The sequence below is a fragment of the Chiloscyllium punctatum genome, chromosome 7, assembly GCF_047496795.1.
Source record: "Chiloscyllium punctatum isolate Juve2018m chromosome 7, sChiPun1.3, whole genome shotgun sequence".
In the NCBI taxonomy this organism is placed as follows: domain Eukaryota; kingdom Metazoa; phylum Chordata; class Chondrichthyes; order Orectolobiformes; family Hemiscylliidae; genus Chiloscyllium; species Chiloscyllium punctatum.
The window spans coordinates 118,484,489-118,502,110 of record NC_092745.1 but is presented as its reverse complement, the minus strand read 5'-3'; the positions used below and the strand labels follow the sequence as shown (position 1 = coordinate 118,502,110).

The 17,622-nt window shown below is 42.3% G+C and overlaps 1 protein-coding gene across 3 annotated transcripts in view; it reads left to right on the top strand.

Annotated features, from left to right (window-relative positions):
- LOC140480087 (volume-regulated anion channel subunit LRRC8C-like) overlaps window positions 1-17,622 on the top strand; it is a 65,305-nt gene that overhangs the window by 23,211 nt on the left and 24,472 nt on the right. The window contains exon 1 of one of the 3 annotated variants that reach the window (XM_072574721.1): window positions 16,400-16,497. The exons of the other annotated variants lie outside the window; for them this stretch is intronic. The gene's annotated coding sequence lies outside the window, so the exon portion shown is untranslated. Of the gene's footprint in view, window positions 1-16,399; window positions 16,498-17,622 lie in introns of those variants that run through there. 3 annotated transcript variants of the gene reach the window in all.

Genomic DNA, 17,622 nt, shown 5'->3' with positions numbered 1-17,622 from the left:
CTGGGACTGCCATAGTGTTAAAGGTTTAGATGGAGAGGAATTTCATAAGTATGTACAAGACAATTTTCTGATGCAGTATGTGGATGTACCCACTATAGAAGGTGCAAAACTTGTCCTACTCTTGATAAATAAGGCAGGGCAGGTGACTGAGGTGTCAGTGGAGGAGCACTTTAGGGCCAGTGACCATAATTCTATTCGTTTTAAAATAGTGATAGAAAAGGATAGACCAGATCTAAAAGTTGAAGTTCTAAATTGGAGAAAGGCCAATTTTGACAGTATTAGGCAAGAACTTTCGAAAGCTGATTGGAGGCAGATGTTCGCAGGTACAGGGACGGCTGGAAAATGGGAAGCCTTCAGAAATGAGATAACAAGAATCCAGAGAAAGTGTATTCCTGTCAGGGTGAAGGGGAAGGCTGGTAGGTGTAGCGATGCTGGATGACTAAAGAAATTGAGGGTTTGGTTAAGAAAAAGAAGGAAGCATATGTCAGGTATCGACAGGATAGATCGAGTGAATCCTTAGAAGAGTATAAAGAAGGTAGGAGTATACTTAAGAGGGAAATCAGGAGGGCAAAACGGGGACATGACATACCTTTGGCAAGTAGAATTAAAGAGAATCCAAAGGGTTTTTATTAAGGACAAAAGGGTAACTAGGGAGAGAATAGGGCCCCTCAAAGATCAGCAAGGCGGCCTTTGTGTGGAGACACAGAAAATGGGGAAGATGTTAAATGAATATGTGGAAAAGGATATGAAAGACATAGACTGTAGGGAAATAGATGGTGACATCTTGCAAAAAGTCCAGATTACAGAGGAGGAAGTGCTGGATGTCTTGAAACGGTTAAAGGTGGATAACTCCCCTGGACCTGATCAGGTGTACCCGAGAACTCTGTGGGAAGCTAGAGAAGAGATTGCTGGGCCTCTTGCTGAGATATTTGGATCATCGATAGTCACAGGTGAGGTGCCGGAAGACTGGAGGTTGGCAAACGTGGTGCCACTGTTTAAGAAGGGCGGTAAAGACAAGCCAGGGAACTATAGACCAATGAGCCTGATCTCGGTGGTGGGCATGTTGTTGGAGGGAATCCTGAGGGACAGGATGTACATGTATTTGGAAAGGCAAGGACTGATTTGGGATAGTCAACATGGCTTTGTGCGTGGGAAATCATGTCTCACAAACTTGATTAAGCTTTTTGAAGAAGTAACAAAGAAGATTGATGAGGGCAGAGCAGTAGATGTGATCTATCTGGACTCCAGTAAGGCGTTTGACAAGGTTGCCCTGGGGAGACTGATTAACGAGGTTAGATCTCATGGAATGACAGGGGAACTAGCCATTTGGATACAGAACTGGTTCAAAGATAGAAGACAGAGGGTGGTGGAGAAGGGTTGTTTTTCAGACTGGAGGCCTGTGACCAGTGGAGTGCCATGAGTTCGGTGCTGGGCCCAATACTTTTTGTTATTTACATAAATGATTTGGATGCGAGCATAAGAGGTACAGTTAGTAACTTTGCAGATGACACCAAAATTGGAGGTGTAGTGGACAGTGAAGAGGGTTACCTCAGATCACAACAGGATCTGGACCAGATGGACCATGGGCTGAGAAGTGTCAGATGGAGTTTAATTCAGATAAATGCGAGGTGCTGCATTTTGGGAAAGCAAATCTTAGCAGGACATATACACTGAATGGTAAGGTCCTCGGGAGTGTTGCTGAACAAAGAGACCTTGGAGTGCAGGTTCGTAGCTCCTTGAAAGTGGAGTTGCAGGTAGATAGGATAGTGAAGAAGACGTTTGGTATGCTTTCCTTTATTAGTCAGAGTATTGAGTACAGGAGTTGGGTGGTCATGTTGCGGCTGTACAGGACATTGGTTAGGCCACTGTTGGAATATTGCATGCAATTCTGGTCTTCCTCCTATCGGAAAGATGTTGTGAAACTTAAAAGGGTTCAGAAAAGATTTACAAGGATGTTGCCAGGGTTGGAGGATCCGAGCTACAAGGAGAGGCTGAACAAGCCGGGGCTGTTTTCCCTGGAGCATCAGAGGCTGAGGGGTGACCTTATGGAGGTTTACAACATTATAAGGGGCATGGATAGGATAAATAGACAAAGTCTTTTCCTTGGGGTCGGGGAGTCCAGAACTAGAGGGCATAGGTTTAGGGTGAGAGGGGAAAGATATAAAAAAGACCTAAGGGAGAACTTTTCATGCAGAGTGTATGGAATGAGCTACTAGAGGATGTGGTGGAGGCTGGTACAATTGCAACATTTAAGAGGCATTTGGATGGGTATATGAATAGGAAGGGTTTGGAGGGGTATGGGCTGGGTGCTGGCAGGTGGGACTAGATTGGGTTGGGATATCTGGTCGGCATGGACGGGTTGGATCGAAGGGTCTTTTTCCATGCTGTACATCTCTATGACTCTATGACAGGAACAATTTCAAGAGGTGGGGAACAGATCTTTCCCAGGTAAGTTGGAAACAAGATTGCCAAACAAAGCAATAATCAAACAATGAATTGCCTTGAAGAGGAGATGCTTCAGGTGCTGTTGAAGTATATATTCATGTGGGGAAAAGGTAGAATAAAACAAAGCCAGGATTCCTTGGATGCTGAAAGAAATCAAGAGTAAGATGAAGCAGAGAAAGAGGTTGTATGACGGATGTCAGGCAAATGATACAAGTGAGAACCATGCTGAATGTAAAAAGTTTGTGACAGAAGTGAAAAGGAACAAGAGGAGCACACAGAAAATACGAGAAGAGAATGGCATCTAAAATAAAAACAAATGCAGCAATCTTCTGCAGGCAAGTAAGTAGTAAAAGAGTGGAAAATGGAAGAATAAGGCAGACAGATGATAATGAATTAAGAAAATTCAACACAAACTTGTTAAAGTCATAGAGTCCTACAGCATGGAGACAGGCCCCTTGGTCCAAACTGATCCATGTCGACCAAAATGTTCATCAACACTAACCCCATTTCCCTGCACTTGCCCCATATCTTTCTCATCCTCTCCTATCCATGTTTTTATCCAAACGCCTTTTAAATGTTGTTGATGTACCCATCTCAACCACTTCGACTGGCAGCACATTCCATATGCATCCCACCCGCTGTGTAAAAAACATTGCCCCTTGGGTTACCATTTTATACTTTCCCCTCTCACCTTAAACTGGTGCCCTCTAGTCCTTGATTCCCCAACCCTGGGAAAAAGACTGAGTGCATTCATCCTATCCATGCCTCTCATGAACTTATACATCACAATAACATCTCCCCTCAGTCTGCTGCTCAAAGCCCTAGCTTGTCCAATCTCTCCCTATAACGTAGACCATTGAATCCAGGCAACATCCTTGTAAGTTTCTTCTGCACTCTTTCCAGTTTAATAACATCCTTACTATAACAAGGTGACCAAAACTGAACACAATACCCAAGTGCAACCTCATCAATGTCCTATATAACTGCAACATAACTTCCCAACTTCTATACACAGTGCCCTGACTGTTGAAGGCCAGTGTGCCAAAAGCCTTCTTCACTGACCTGTCTACCCATAACTCAACTTTTCAAGAACTGTGAACCTGAACTCCAAGATCCCTCTGTTCCACTACACTCTTTAAGGCCCTACCATTCACCATGAAACTCTTACCTTGGTTTGAATATCCAAAATGCAAGATCTCACACTTATCTATATTAAACTCCATGTGCCATTTCTCGGCCCACTTCCCCAGCTGATCAAGGTCCTGCTGCAATTTCTGACGACCTTCTCACTGTCTACAATACCGCCTATTTTAGTGTCATCAGCAAACTTAATAATCATGTTTTGAAACTTCTCAAGTCATTGATATAGTTAATAAACATCGACCACTGAGGCACTCCACTAGTCACAGGCCTCCAGTCCGACAAGCTTCCTTCCACCACTACTCTCTGCTTCCTACCATTAAGCCAATTTTGTATCCAATTTGCCACATCGCCTTGGATTCCTCAGAAGAGCCAACCATGTGGAACCTTATCAAAGGCCTTACTGAAATCCATGTAGGCTACATCTACCGCCCTGCCCTTGTCAATCTTCCTGGTTACTTCATCAAAGAACTCTAACAAATTTGTGAGGCCTGATCTGCCACTCGCAAAGTCATGCTGACTACTCCTAATCAAACCCTGTCTTTCCAAATGCAAGTATACCTTATCCCTTAGAATCTTCTCAAGTAACGTACACAGATGTTAAGCTTACTGGTCTATAGTTCCCAGGCACTTATTTGCAGCCCTTCTTGAATAATGGCACAACATCCGCTACCCTCCAGTATCTGGGACCTCACTTACAGCGAATGAAAATGCAAATATATCAGCCAGGGCCCATTCAATTTCTTCTCTAACCTCTTGCAGTGTTCTTGCATGTATCTGGTCAGGACCAGGAGATTTACCCACCTTCATACATTCTAATATAACCAACACCTCCTCTACTGTGTTATGGACTGTGCCTGAGATATCACCACTAACTTCCCCAAGTTCTCAAGTTTTTATGTCGTTCTCCATGGTAAACACAGAGGAGAAATATTCAATGAGAACCTTGCCTATGTACTGTGGTTCTACACATACATGTCCACTTTGGTCCTTGAGGGGCCCTATTCTCTCTCTAGTTATTCTTTTTCCTTTAATAGACTTATTAGGGACAAATCATGTTTAACTGATTGATAAGGTAAAATAGAAGGTTGATGAGGGTAATGCAGCTAATGTGTTGCACATGGACTTCCAAAAGGTGTTCAATAAAGTGATGCATAACAGTCTTATCAGTGCTGTATCAGCAGGTGGCTCTAAAACGGTTAATGTTCATATTATGTTGGCTCCACTCATTCGACTGATGTCAAAAACAGTATGTGGGTAGAGACAAGAAGTAGTACTCTAGCTTTCAGAGAGAACACATCTAACTGTACCAGCTTCCTAAGGTCCTAGTCATTATGTCTGAGTAAATGCAGTGGTACTTATTGCTATTGTGCAATGAACTTTCTTGTTACCTAATAACAGAGTCTCTTCTGTAGATACTGTACAGTGCTATATTCTCTAGCACTAATAACTCAATAGGTCAAAGTCAAAGCAAAAGACATTGAAATACCTCAACCAATCCTTATCCAGTACCACATACTGTAAGAGGTGACAAATACCACGAGGGGTTGTCATCTGGGAATTACCTCCGTCAGCAAAGGTGTAAACCATGAAATGACAGGCAGGATGGCAGCATGAAATTAACTGACTGACACAAGGAATGGTGAACAGTTGTTTTTTGGATTTTGGGATGGTATATAATTACCCAAGATTTGGTATTTGGACCAATGCCTTAATTAATGTATAATCATAAATGAGATGTGGGTGTGCTGGACACAATTTCAAAAATTGCAGATGACACAGAACTTGGAACTATTGTGAACTGTGAGAAGGACGGTAGTTAACTTAACCAGAACACATGGAGACTGGTGGAATGGGTAGACACAAGGTGTTAGAAATGTAATGTAAAGAAGTATGTGAAATAAAATACTTTCATGTGAAGGATGAGAAAAAGTAACATAAAATAAAGGATATAAATCTGAAGGAAGTGCCGAAGCAAAGGACTTTGGTTTAGGATATCTTTGCTCAAATTGTTTTACGTGTCAGGGAAAGTTGAGAAAGCAATTAGTAAGGTTCCAGGGATCTAGAACTTTCTAAAAAAGGCATACAGTACAAAAGCAAGCTCATGATAGAACTTAGGAACAGCAGCAAGCCTTTGAGTCTGCTCTTCCAACTTTTAAAAAATGAATTCACTGGATGAGGCTGTCTTTGGACATTATTTATTGCCCAGAGGGCAGTCAAGAATCAACCAGACCGCTCGGGCCCGGAGCCATGTACAGGCCCGGCCAGGCCAGGCTAGGATGGCAGTCCCCCTCCCTGAAGGACATCAGTAAGCCAGATGGGTTTTCCTGACAATTGACTATGGATCATCATTAGACTTTTAATTCCAGACCTTTATTAAATTCAAATTCCACTATCTACCATGGCAGGATTCAAACCTTTGTCCCCAGAACATTATCTGAGTCTCTGGATTAATAGTCTAATGATAATACAACTAGACCATCACCTCCCCTCATTCAATATGATCTGGCTAAGTTCTCAACTCTACTTTCTTGTCTGTCTCCAAAATCCTTTACTTCCCAATTGATCAAAAATCAAACTCAACTTTAAATAAATCCAATGATTCAGCCTCAACCGTCTTCTGGGAAAGGAATTCCACAGGCAGCGTGTATATAACATTGTCGAGAGTGTGGTGCTGGAAAAGCATAGCCAGTCAGGCAGCATCCAAGGAGCAGGAGAATTGATATTTCAGGCATAAGTCCTTCATCGGGAATCAATATATAACATTAGTTTGGGCTCACCTAGAGTAGTGTGTTGAATGTTGATCATTTTATTTGGAATAATGTGAGGGAATTAGAGTAAGTGCAAAAGGCAATTTGCAGTAATGTTCCAGAGGTGAAGTACTTTAGTTATATGAATAGATTGGGGAATCTGCAAAGGTTCTCTTTAGATAACAGAATTATATACCATCCCAAAATCCAAAAACAGAAGCTTGAGAGGAGTTCTGTTTTCGCTGTTCAAAATCATAGGGGTCTCATGAGCAGATAGGGAAAAACTAGAGCCAATGAAAGTGATTGGCAAAATAATCAGCTTGAGGGTATGGCAGGAACAAATTCAAATGTGCCTTTTGAAAGGAATTTAGATATTTATTTGAGGAGAATGAGGCTACAGGGAAAAGGCAGAGAGTGGGACCTGCTGAGTTGCTCTCACAGAGTTGTCATGGACAACTGGCAGAACTGCCTCTTTCTGAGCCGTAAACATGTGATGATTCCACTGCACCATAATGGACCAGATATTCCGATGGAATCCTGAGGCAGGCTGCTCCTCAGTTAAAGTCCTGCATTTGTAATTCTACTTATCACAAAATGGAATGTGGGGGAGGGGTCTATGAGTGAGTCATTCATTTGGAGGGAATGATTAAGAAAGCAGTGGTAACTGGGAGAAGCACAGTCAAAGCGATAATCTTGGTTCTCTGCTGCCATTAGCAGAGTCCAGGAGGCTGTGTTGCTTTCCTGTTATCAGACTTTGGGATATGTGCTCTGGGCTAGAAGGATTGGGAGCGTTCAGCACTCATGGTCCACATATCAATTACACTGTTAGAACTAAAAAGGAGGTTCTGGTGAGAGAGCATTGGCAGCTCGGAGCTAAATTAAAAGTAGAATCACAGAGATAATAATCTCAGGATTTCAATTCCTGTGGCATTGGCACCAATACTGAGGAAAGTAGGAACTTTACCAATGGACAGCCTCATATAGTCTGTATAGTTAGCTCGGTATCCCTGATAGAGAAATTACTAGTGTTTATACTTAAGGATGGGATAATCGATCACCTAGAAAAATGTGTTAATCAGGAGGATTCGTGAAGGTTGGGTCATGTCTGACAAACCTTTGAGTTTTTTGAAGAGGTGACAAAGTTGGTGAACAGAGATGAGTCGATGGATGTTGTTTATATGGGAAGAAGGCTCTTGATAAAGTTCCAAACAGGAGACTGTTAGCTAAGGAAGCCCACGGAATTGGGGTCAAGTTAATGACATGGATAGGAAATTTGTTAAGTGGCAGGAAACAGAGAATTGGAATAATGGGTAAGTCCTCAAATTGGTCGGGCTTGACTAGTGGTGTCCTGCAGGGATCTGAGTTGGGGCCTCAATTATTCACAATATTCATTATTGACGAAAACAATGGCTTAAAAAGTCAAATATCCAAAATTGCTGACAACACAAAATTGGGCAGCATTGTAGACAGTGTTGAAAACAGCATAATCTTGCAACAGGATACTCATTGATTCGGTGAAAGGCAAAGCTGTGGCAGATAGATTTTAATAAAAGGAAGTGTGAGGTTATCCATTTTGGACAGAAAAAGCATAGATAAGGACATTTTTTTTAGAAGGCACAAAGTTAAATACAGTGGATGTCCAATGAGATTTGGGAATTCAGGTGCAAAGCTCTTTAAAATACCACAAAAAGGTGCAGAATGTAGTCAAGAAGGCTAATGGAATGTGGGCCTTCATATCTAAGAGGCTGCAGTATAAGGATTAAAAATGTGTTGCTGGAAAAGCGTAGCAGGTCAGGCAGCATCCAAGGAGTAGGAGAATTGTCTTTTTGGGCTCATGCCCGAAATGTCGATTCTCTTGCTCCTTGGATGCTGCCTGACCTGTTACGCTTTTCCAGCAACACATTTTCAGCTCTGATCTCCAGCATCTGCAGTCCTCACTTTTTCCCTGCAGTATAAGGATGCAAACATACAAAATCCTAGTTAAACCCCACATAGACTACTGTGTGCAGATCTAGCACCATGCCTTGGGATAGTACGAAAATCAACCCTCTTCCTCAAACGGCAATCAATGCTAATTTAATTGTTAAATTTAAATATGAAATAGATATTTTTTAATTAAGCAAGGGTATCATGGAATATGGGCCCAAGGCAAGCAAATGGAATTATGCCACAAATCAGTCATGATCTTATTGAATGACAGAGCAGGCTCAATGGGCTGAATGGCCTACGCATGTTCCTATGTTCTAAGACATGGCAAGATAGGAAGTTAGTAGTAAAGGAAATGTTGATCACAGCATGACAGAAAGGAACAGAGTGTAGAAGCCTAAGAGTGTATCAGTAATAGGGCTAGAGATTACAAAAATAGTAAATGATAAAACAAAGGCACAGTATTTGAATACACCTAGAATTCATAACAAAGCAGATGCCTTGCCAATACAAATAGAAAAATCTGATAGCCATAACTGTGACATATCATGGTGATGAGGTTTTGTCAGGGTGAATCACCAGTCTCAGAGCAGACCTCACCCAGTTGGCGATGACCTGAGGCCGCAATTTATAATCCATAATCAACAGTGAGATTTATTGCCAATTTATCGTTTCTGCCTTCACCTCTTCCATTTGTAGATGAGGGTGAAGATACCTTTCCTCATGGATTTGCAGCATCTTGTTGTACACCTATAGTAGGTCCTGGTCAATCAAATCCCACAGAATTGAATAGAAGCTGTTGCTTCTAGGAGTTTTTTTTTGTTGAAGGACTCAAGGGTCTTGGTCAGCTCATTAGTTATAACTTGCTGATCCTTAGGATGTCAGAATGAGATGACCTTACCGAGATAACTTCAGGCCACTGAGCACAGAGGTCTCCCTCGGCACCTTCTGGAAGAAATGCGAGCACGTCTCATCATACTCCATGGTGCGGACCCTGGACTGAAAGATTATCTTGGAGGTCTCTGAGGCAAAGATTGAGGCTCGCTGGTTCTTCACCTCCTGGAGATCCTTCATGACATTAACCCCCATCGTCTGCATGCTTTTCTGTAGTTTGGAGAATTTTCCCTGTTTCTATCTTTTGCCTTCTGAACTTCTTTGAGGATGAAAAGCCTCTTGCTGTTCTCCTTGACATTTTCCAACCAATCTGCTAGAGACTCAAAGAGGGGCTTCATGGTCCTCCAACCTGTGTAGTCCCTTTTTAGCTCCCTAATGTATCTGGGGTCTAGTTGCACACTCAGCTTCCACGTTTCCTTGGCAGCCCGCTGTAGCTGATAGTCAGCCAACAGGAGGCAGTAGTCAGAGAAGAACACCGGCTTGATGTTAGTGGATCTGACTGAGAATGTTTGAGACAGAAACAAGATATCTATCCTGTCTGGCCACGACAAGGTGTATCTTGCACTGCGTTCCATCTGCAGGGGTGTTGAATACATCAACAAGATGTCTCTTGCACTGCGTTCCATCTGCAGGGGTGTTGAATACATCATGCAGTTTGCCGTCTTTCACTGTTTCCATCAGGAATCTGGATATGGTGTCTAATTTGCTGGCAATGCCTCTGGTTCATGCAGTCACATCAACGATGCAGTTGAAGTCTCCGGCCAGAATGACCAACCACATATTATTATGATTCAAGAGGTAACAAACCTGTCAGGTGCAACACAAAGATTCCAGACTGCAGCAGCGATCTCATAGATTTTGAGATGATGACCATTGCAACAGTTCAAAAAGATCATCATCAGGTAAGTGGCCTGAACACATCCAGTAGGTCCCTAGGTTATTATGTTCATTTTGGTCATTCAGAAACAAAGTAATACTCTTGAAGAATATAATCTTCAAAGCAACCAAATCATAATTCCATAAGGTCTATATCAAGACATAACTCAGAGTTCTGAGGAAAGGTCACTGGACCTGAAATGTTAACTTTGATTTCTCTCCACAGATGCTGCCCGATCTGCTGAGCTTTTCCAGCAATTTCTGTTTTTGTTTCTGATTTCCACTGTCCGCTATGTTTTCAGTTTTTATCTGCATCAAGACATGTTGGATCATGTACACATATTTCTCATGGGTGCAGAAAATAAACAAGAGATAGGTGAATTAATCCATATATTGGCTGGTATTAATCTGAACATCAATCAACTAATCAAGTCAACTCTGTCAACCCAACAATTTAGAGAAACTCTCCTTCCAAATAAGATTCCATCTGAGCAGTGGTGCAAGGTTGTGACTCATAATTTACATAACCAAAGACATGATTACATTCTGGTGACTATTTCACCAAACTCCCTTCTTCCTTTCTTCACAGCTGGAATATTGTCAACAGTTTTGGGCTCCTTAACTAAGAAAAGCGACTGGCTTTGGAGATGGTTCAGAGATGGTTCATTCGGCTGATCCCAAATATGGAGGGCTATCATATGAGAAGAAGTTGAGTAACATGGGCCTGTACTCGTTGGAATTTAGAAGAACAAGAGGCAACTTTATTGAAACATACAAGCTTTGTTGGGAACTTGATAAGTTATATGCAGAAAGCTTGTTTCTCCTTGTGGGAGAGTCTAGGACCAGAGGGCATTAACTCAGAATTAGGGGTCTCTCTTTTTTAGGCACAGATGAGAAGGATTTTTTTCCTTTCAGAGGGTAGTGAATTTGTGGAATCCTTTACTTCAGAGGGCTGTTGAGTTGGGTCTTTAAGTACATTCAAAGATGAGATAGACTTTTAATCAGTAGGGGAATCAAGGGTTACGGGTAAAAGGCAGGCATGTGGAGTTGAAGATTATCAAATTAGCTATGATCTTATTGAGTGCTGAAGCTGAATAGGCTGAATGCTTCTGGGTTAAATGCTTCTGCTCCCATGTCTTACAGGTTGTTGTAAAAACCCATTTGGATGCCCTTATCTGGTTCACTGTACATGTGGCTCCAGATTCAAAACAATGTAGTTGACTTTTAGCTGCCTCTGAAATGGCAGATCAAGGGCAGTTCAGGGATGGGTGACAAATGTCAGTCTTGCCAGCAATCCTCATATCCATACAAGAATGAAGAAAGTAGCACTGTTTGTATTGTAAAATCTGTGTTTATGAAATGTAAAACATCTTGTCAAGATTTTGAAATTGCTTTGTTAGATCGACATGCTACTGTGTTTGGACAATATTTACCCTCAGTGGCAGCTCCCATGTTTGGGAGACAGATGTATGACATTCTCACCAGCCAATCACATGTACACAAGATATTGTTGGAAAAAGACCAAATAATAAAGACAGTTATCCCAACTTGAATCTGGACAAAGCATAGGAGTTCAAAATTTTGCATGAACACATGAATTCATGACAAGATATTGTGTCATTGTCAAGATTAGAGTGGTGCTGGAGAAGCACAGCAGGTCAGGCACTATCCAAGGAACACGAAAATCGATGTTTCGGGCAAAAGCCCTTCATCAGGAATGAGTGTCATTGTGTCCTGCTTAGGCCATGTGATGTTATAATGTGCAATGGTCTGCAAAGAAATAGATGATTTATCTAAAATGATTATCAAGTACCAAGATGACAACTTGGAATCTGAAGATATCATGCCAGACAATAACCGTGTATGTATGACAATTATGTACATCCATCTACAGTGACAGAGCGAAGCTGCACCACCCAATCATAACTTTATAAGGATTAGGTATGGTTGCATTGTGCATCCATTAAAACATTATCTGAACGTATAGAGGCAATATGTCCACATGTTTACATTCTTTAACAGGGAAAAATGGGAATGTTGTATTGTGGCAAAGATTCCAGACCAAATAGTCCTGTATCTTCAAGGCAGTTACATGGCATCATGATAGGTGACATTCTGGTATAAAGGTGCCCCTCAGTCACTCTCTCTGTATAATGGAATTATTGTAATGTTTTCAGCCAGTCAGTTATATGTGTGTAGTCATAGAGATCAATGGCACAGAAAAAACCCTTTGGCACATTGTTTCCACACTGGTTAAAAATATACACCTATTCCAATCCCAATAATGTACAGTAACATCATTAAGTACAGACTCCAGACTGTGTGAAGACAAAAAAGTGCTGGAGGTCACAGTGGGTCAGGCAGCATCCTGGAGAAAAAGCAAGTTAATGTTTTGAATCTAGATGATTCTTCATCAGAGCTGACATGAAGTGCAGAGCTTCATCAACTCTGATGAAGAGTCATTGAGACTCAAAATGTTAGCTTGCTTTGTCTCCATGGATGCTGCCTGAACCATTGTGATCTCCAGTATTTTTTGTTTTCAGTATAGATTCCAGTATCTGCAGTAATTTGTTCCAGATTGTGTTTGTGACACTGGAGCTGTGCAAAGAGTTAATCTTGCTAATAAACTTGAAAATATCTGTCTCAACAAGAATCTGACTCTGTATGATGTATGATGGGCAATCTTATGGCAAATAAAAGAAAAGAAATTTACAGCCACCTCTTTTGAAAAGGAATATTTTGATTATCAGATGCTACAAACAATTTGCAGGAAAACAGAATGCTCACTTCCTCCCAACAAGTCTTCTTCTGAAAGCCTTGATTCATGCTTATATTTTAGATTGAGTCTCACTGGTGATTGCTGGAGTAATGGAGTCCAATGCTGTCCTTAAGCTCACATCCATTCACAGGCAGCTGGAGTGGAGGATTAGTTTTACATGATCATTTAGCAATGAAGAAAGGTTGGATAGACAGGGTTTGTTTTCACTGGAATGCAGGAGGTTGAGGGACAACATGATGGAAGTTTATAAGATTGTGAATGGCATGGATATAGTGGAAAGTATGAGGCTTTTTCCCAAAGTAAAGGGGTCAATTACTAAGAGGCAAAGGTTCAAAGTGTGTGTGTGTGTGTGTGTGTGTGTGTGTGTGTGGGGAGGGGGGGTGGGGGCTTAAAAGAGACACAGGCACCTTTCTCACACAAAGTGCCTGGAACGCATTGCCAGTGCAGGTGGTGGAAGCAACAGCAGCATCAAGAAGCATCTGAATAAGAAGGGAATAAAGAGATGTGGATCCTGCAAGTGAAAACGGTTTTAATATGGAAGGGCAAAAGGTGTGGCGCAGGCTTGAAGGGCCTGTTCCTGTGCTGTATTGTTCTTTGTTTGTCAACATAACAACAGTTTGAAGGGTTTTTTTGTGTATGGTGAGCATAAAGTAGTCCACAAACAATTGTTGAGCGCAATTTATATTAGGAATTGAAGAACACAAAAACAGGAGTAGATCATTCTGCCTGTCAAGCCTATCACACCATTCAATATGATCATTACTGATCAAACATTTTAATACCTTTTACTTATTGTATCCCCATAACTCTGTGCACTACTGGCAAACATAAATCTTCAGGAATAAAAGGATGACTAGGGTAGGTATCGGTCCAGTCAAGGATAGTAGTGGGAAGTTGTGCGTGGAGGTGGAGGAGATTGGAGAGACACTAAATCAATACTTTTCATCAGTATTCACTCAGGAACAGGACACTGTTGCTGATGTGAATATTGAGTCACAAGTGATTAGAATGGATGGCCTTGAGGTACGTAGGGAAGAGGTCCAGGGAATACTGGAAAAGGTGAAAATAGATAAGTCCCCTGGGCCTGATGGCATTTATCCTAGGATCCTCTGGGAAGCTAGGGAGGAGATGCAGAGCCATTGGCCTTGATTTTTATGTCGTCGTTGTCTACGGGAATAGTGCCAGAAGACTGGAGGATAGCGAATGTGGTCCCCTTGTTCAAGAAGGGGAGCAGGGATAGCCCGAGTAACTATAGGCCAGTGAGTCTCACTTCTGTTGTGGGCAAAGTCTTAGAGAGAATTGTAAGGGATAGGATTTATGAACATCTGGATAGGAATAATGTGATCAAGGATAGTCAGCATGGTTTTGTGAAGGGCAGGTCGTGCCTCACAAACCTTATTGAGTTCTTTGAGAAGGTGACCAAGGAAGTGGACGTGGTGTATATGGATTTTAGCAAGGCATTCGATAAGGTACCCCATGGCAGGCTAATGCAAAAACTATGGAGGTATGGCATTGAGGGTGCATTAGAGGTTTGGATTAGGAATTGGCTGGCTGGAAGGAGACAAAGGGTAGTAGTTGATGGTATAGGTTCATCTTGGAGTGCAGTTACTAGCGATGTTCCACAAGGATCTGTTTTGGGATCATTGCTGTTTGTCATTTTTATAAATGACCTGGAGGAGGGGCTTGAAGGCTGGGTGAGCAAGTTTGCAGATGACACGAAAGTCGGTGGAGTTGTGGACAGCGAAGAAGGATGTGGCAGGTTACAGCGGGATATAGATAAGTTGCAGAGCTGGGCAGAAAGGTGGCAAATGGAATTCAATGTAGCTAAGTGTGAGGTGATTCACTTTGGTAGGAGTAACAAGAAGATGGATTACTGGGCTAATGGTAGGCTACTTGGCAGTGTGGATGAGCAGAGGGATCTTGGTGTCCATGTACACAGATCTTTGAAAGTTGCCACCCAGGTAAATAGTGCTGTGAAGAAGGCATATGGCGTACTGGGCTTTATTGGTAGAGGAATTGAGTTCCGGAGTCCTGAGGTCATGTTGCAGTTGTATAAGACTCTGGTGCGGTCTCATCTGGAGTACTGTGTGCAGTTTTGGTCGCCATACTATAGGAAGGATGTGGAGGCATTGGAACGAGTGCAGAGGAGGTTTACCAGGATGTTGCCTGGCATGGTAGGAAGATCGTATGAGGAAAGGCTGAGGCACTTGGGGCTTTTCTCATTGGAAAAAAGAAGGTTTAGGGGAGATTTGATAGAGGTGTACAAGATGAATAGGGGTTTAGATAGGGTTGACAGTGAGAACCTTTTACCGCTAATGAAGTCAGCTGTTACTAGGGGACACAGCTTTAAATTAAGGGGTGGTAGGTATAGGACAGATGTTAGGGATAGATTTTTTACTCAGCGGGTTGTGAGTTCATGGAATACCCTGCCAGTAGCAGTGGTGGACTCTCCATCTTTATGGTCATTCAAGCGGGCATTGGACAAGCATATGGAGGTTATTGGGCTAGTGTAGGTTAGGTAGGCTTCGGTCGGCGCAACATCGAGGGCTGAAGGGCCTGTACTGCTCTGTATTTTTCTATGTTCTATCAATCTTAAACTTACTCAAAGACTGATCTGCATTACCCTCTGTGGTAATGAATTACAAGGGTTCACAACCCTCTGTGTAAAACAATTTTCCCTCATCTCAAACCTCAGTGGTTTAGGCATGGATGTTTATATTGTGCTGCCATTTCTAGACTCCCAGACCAGAGGAAACACCTTACCTGCATCTACCCTGTCCATCCCAGTAAGTATTTTGTACATTTCAATGAGATCACCTCACATTCTTCAAAACTTAGAAGAATATCTGAGCATAGCAAGAAGAGTATCAGAAGAATAGCAACCACCTGATGAAGGAGCAGCGCTTCGAAAGCTAGTGCTTCCAATTAAACCTGTTGGACGATAACTGGGTGTTGTGTGATTTTTAACTTTGTACACCCCAGTCCAACACTGGCATCTTCAAATCAGAATATTGGCCTAGTTTACCCAACTTTATCTTCACAGCACAGTACCACCATCCCAGGATCAACTTTGTTAGCTTTCAAAAAGGAAGTAGAAAAATACTTGAGTAGAGGCAATGGGGAAAGGTTCCCATCCCTCGAGGACCATGACACCGGACAAATTTGGGGCATTTTGGCCTTCTATTTGTCTGTATGAGGTTGTAAATGCAGGTCAACATTTTCTATCACTATATTAAGGTGGGGCCTACCATCTGTACCTGGCTCACATCCTGATGGTCAAGGTGCCTTCCCAAAGTCAATCTGCAACCAGCCCCCTTTGCCTGCAACAAAGACGGCGGAAACGGCTGGTTCAAATTGTCACATGTCGCATTGCCAGAATCGCCCTTTGTTTCGATATGACCGTTACCACCCTCAATCACCAGGCGACTGACTTGCCCGCCAAAAAGATGGCGGAGGTGGTTCGTTCAATTCGTCACAGCCGGTGGGGTGTGGGGTGTGGGGGGGGGGGGAACAGCGCGTGCCTTTTTAATGACTGCGTCACCTTTCCCTCTTCTCCTGGGCGCGGGGGAAGCGTTAGATTTCAAATTTAAAGAGCGTCGGCCGGCGGCGCGCGCGAGGTCCGGGTGGACGCCACTCGGTTCATAAGGCTGCTCAGAGACAGAGAGAAAAAAACACATAGGTCCCAAGGTAATCTCTTACCCTCTCCAAATAGAAAGATAACGGCATTGTTACGGAGATGAATAAGTACCACAACATAAGAGTAGCATTATTTTGCCTTGTCGCCAATCTATTTATATTTCCTCAGTTGATCTCCAAATAAAGAAGTAATGACATTATCAAGGAGAGAATTAGATGAATAGCTGATTAGGAATTGATTTATGAGGTATAAGTACAGCAAATAATAACTACATTCTGGATCCAACATGAGGAATCCTGACCTATTGACGTTTTACAGACACTAAATCTGTCACGAATAAAATAAAATGTTTGGTTACACCGACATACTGGTGATTTAACTTAATTTACTTGGTTGAAAGGGGATTAAGTATATAGATTAAATTGTAGAAATAATCGAATCAGAGAACTTTTTTTCTCTCTGGTCTGCTGCTTTCTTTCCCATGTCAGAGTTTGACAATAATCACGTCTCATTGATTTTTTTACAGTGCTCAGCAAACAGCAAAGTATGATTTTCTCATTTTGATAAATTATGGGTTGGTCAGAGAGTAGGAAATTGATTTCTTTTTAAAAGATGGGGTGGCACGGTGGTTAGCACTGCTGCCTCACAGCACCAGGGTCCCAGGTTCGATTCCAGCCTGTGTGGAGTTTGCACATTCTCCCCGTGTCTGCGTGGGTTCCCTCCGGGTGCTCCAATTTCCTTCCACAGTCCAAAGATGTGCAGGTCAGGTGAATTGGCTATGTTAAGTTGACCGTAGTGTTTGGTGCATTAGTCAGGGGTCAATATAGGGTAGGAGAATGGGTCTGGGCGGGTTACTCTTCGGAGACTCCGTGTGGACTTGTTGGGCTGAAGGGGCTGTTTCCATACTGTAGGGAATCTAATGTAATCTGAAACACTCAGAGGGAGAAATGAAAACTATGAATACAGGAAAGGATTAGAAAGTAGCAATGCTGCAGTTCGAATTTAAGGTATGTGAGTGAATACAAATCCATTGTATAATGGGGCTGTTTGACAGGAGAGTGCAGCAGGGCTGATCAGATATAACCTCTGTCTCCTTCCTTAATACATATGCAGTATATAAATTCTCTATACTGGTATCCCTCATTCCTGATGAAGGGCTTTTGCCCGAAATGTCG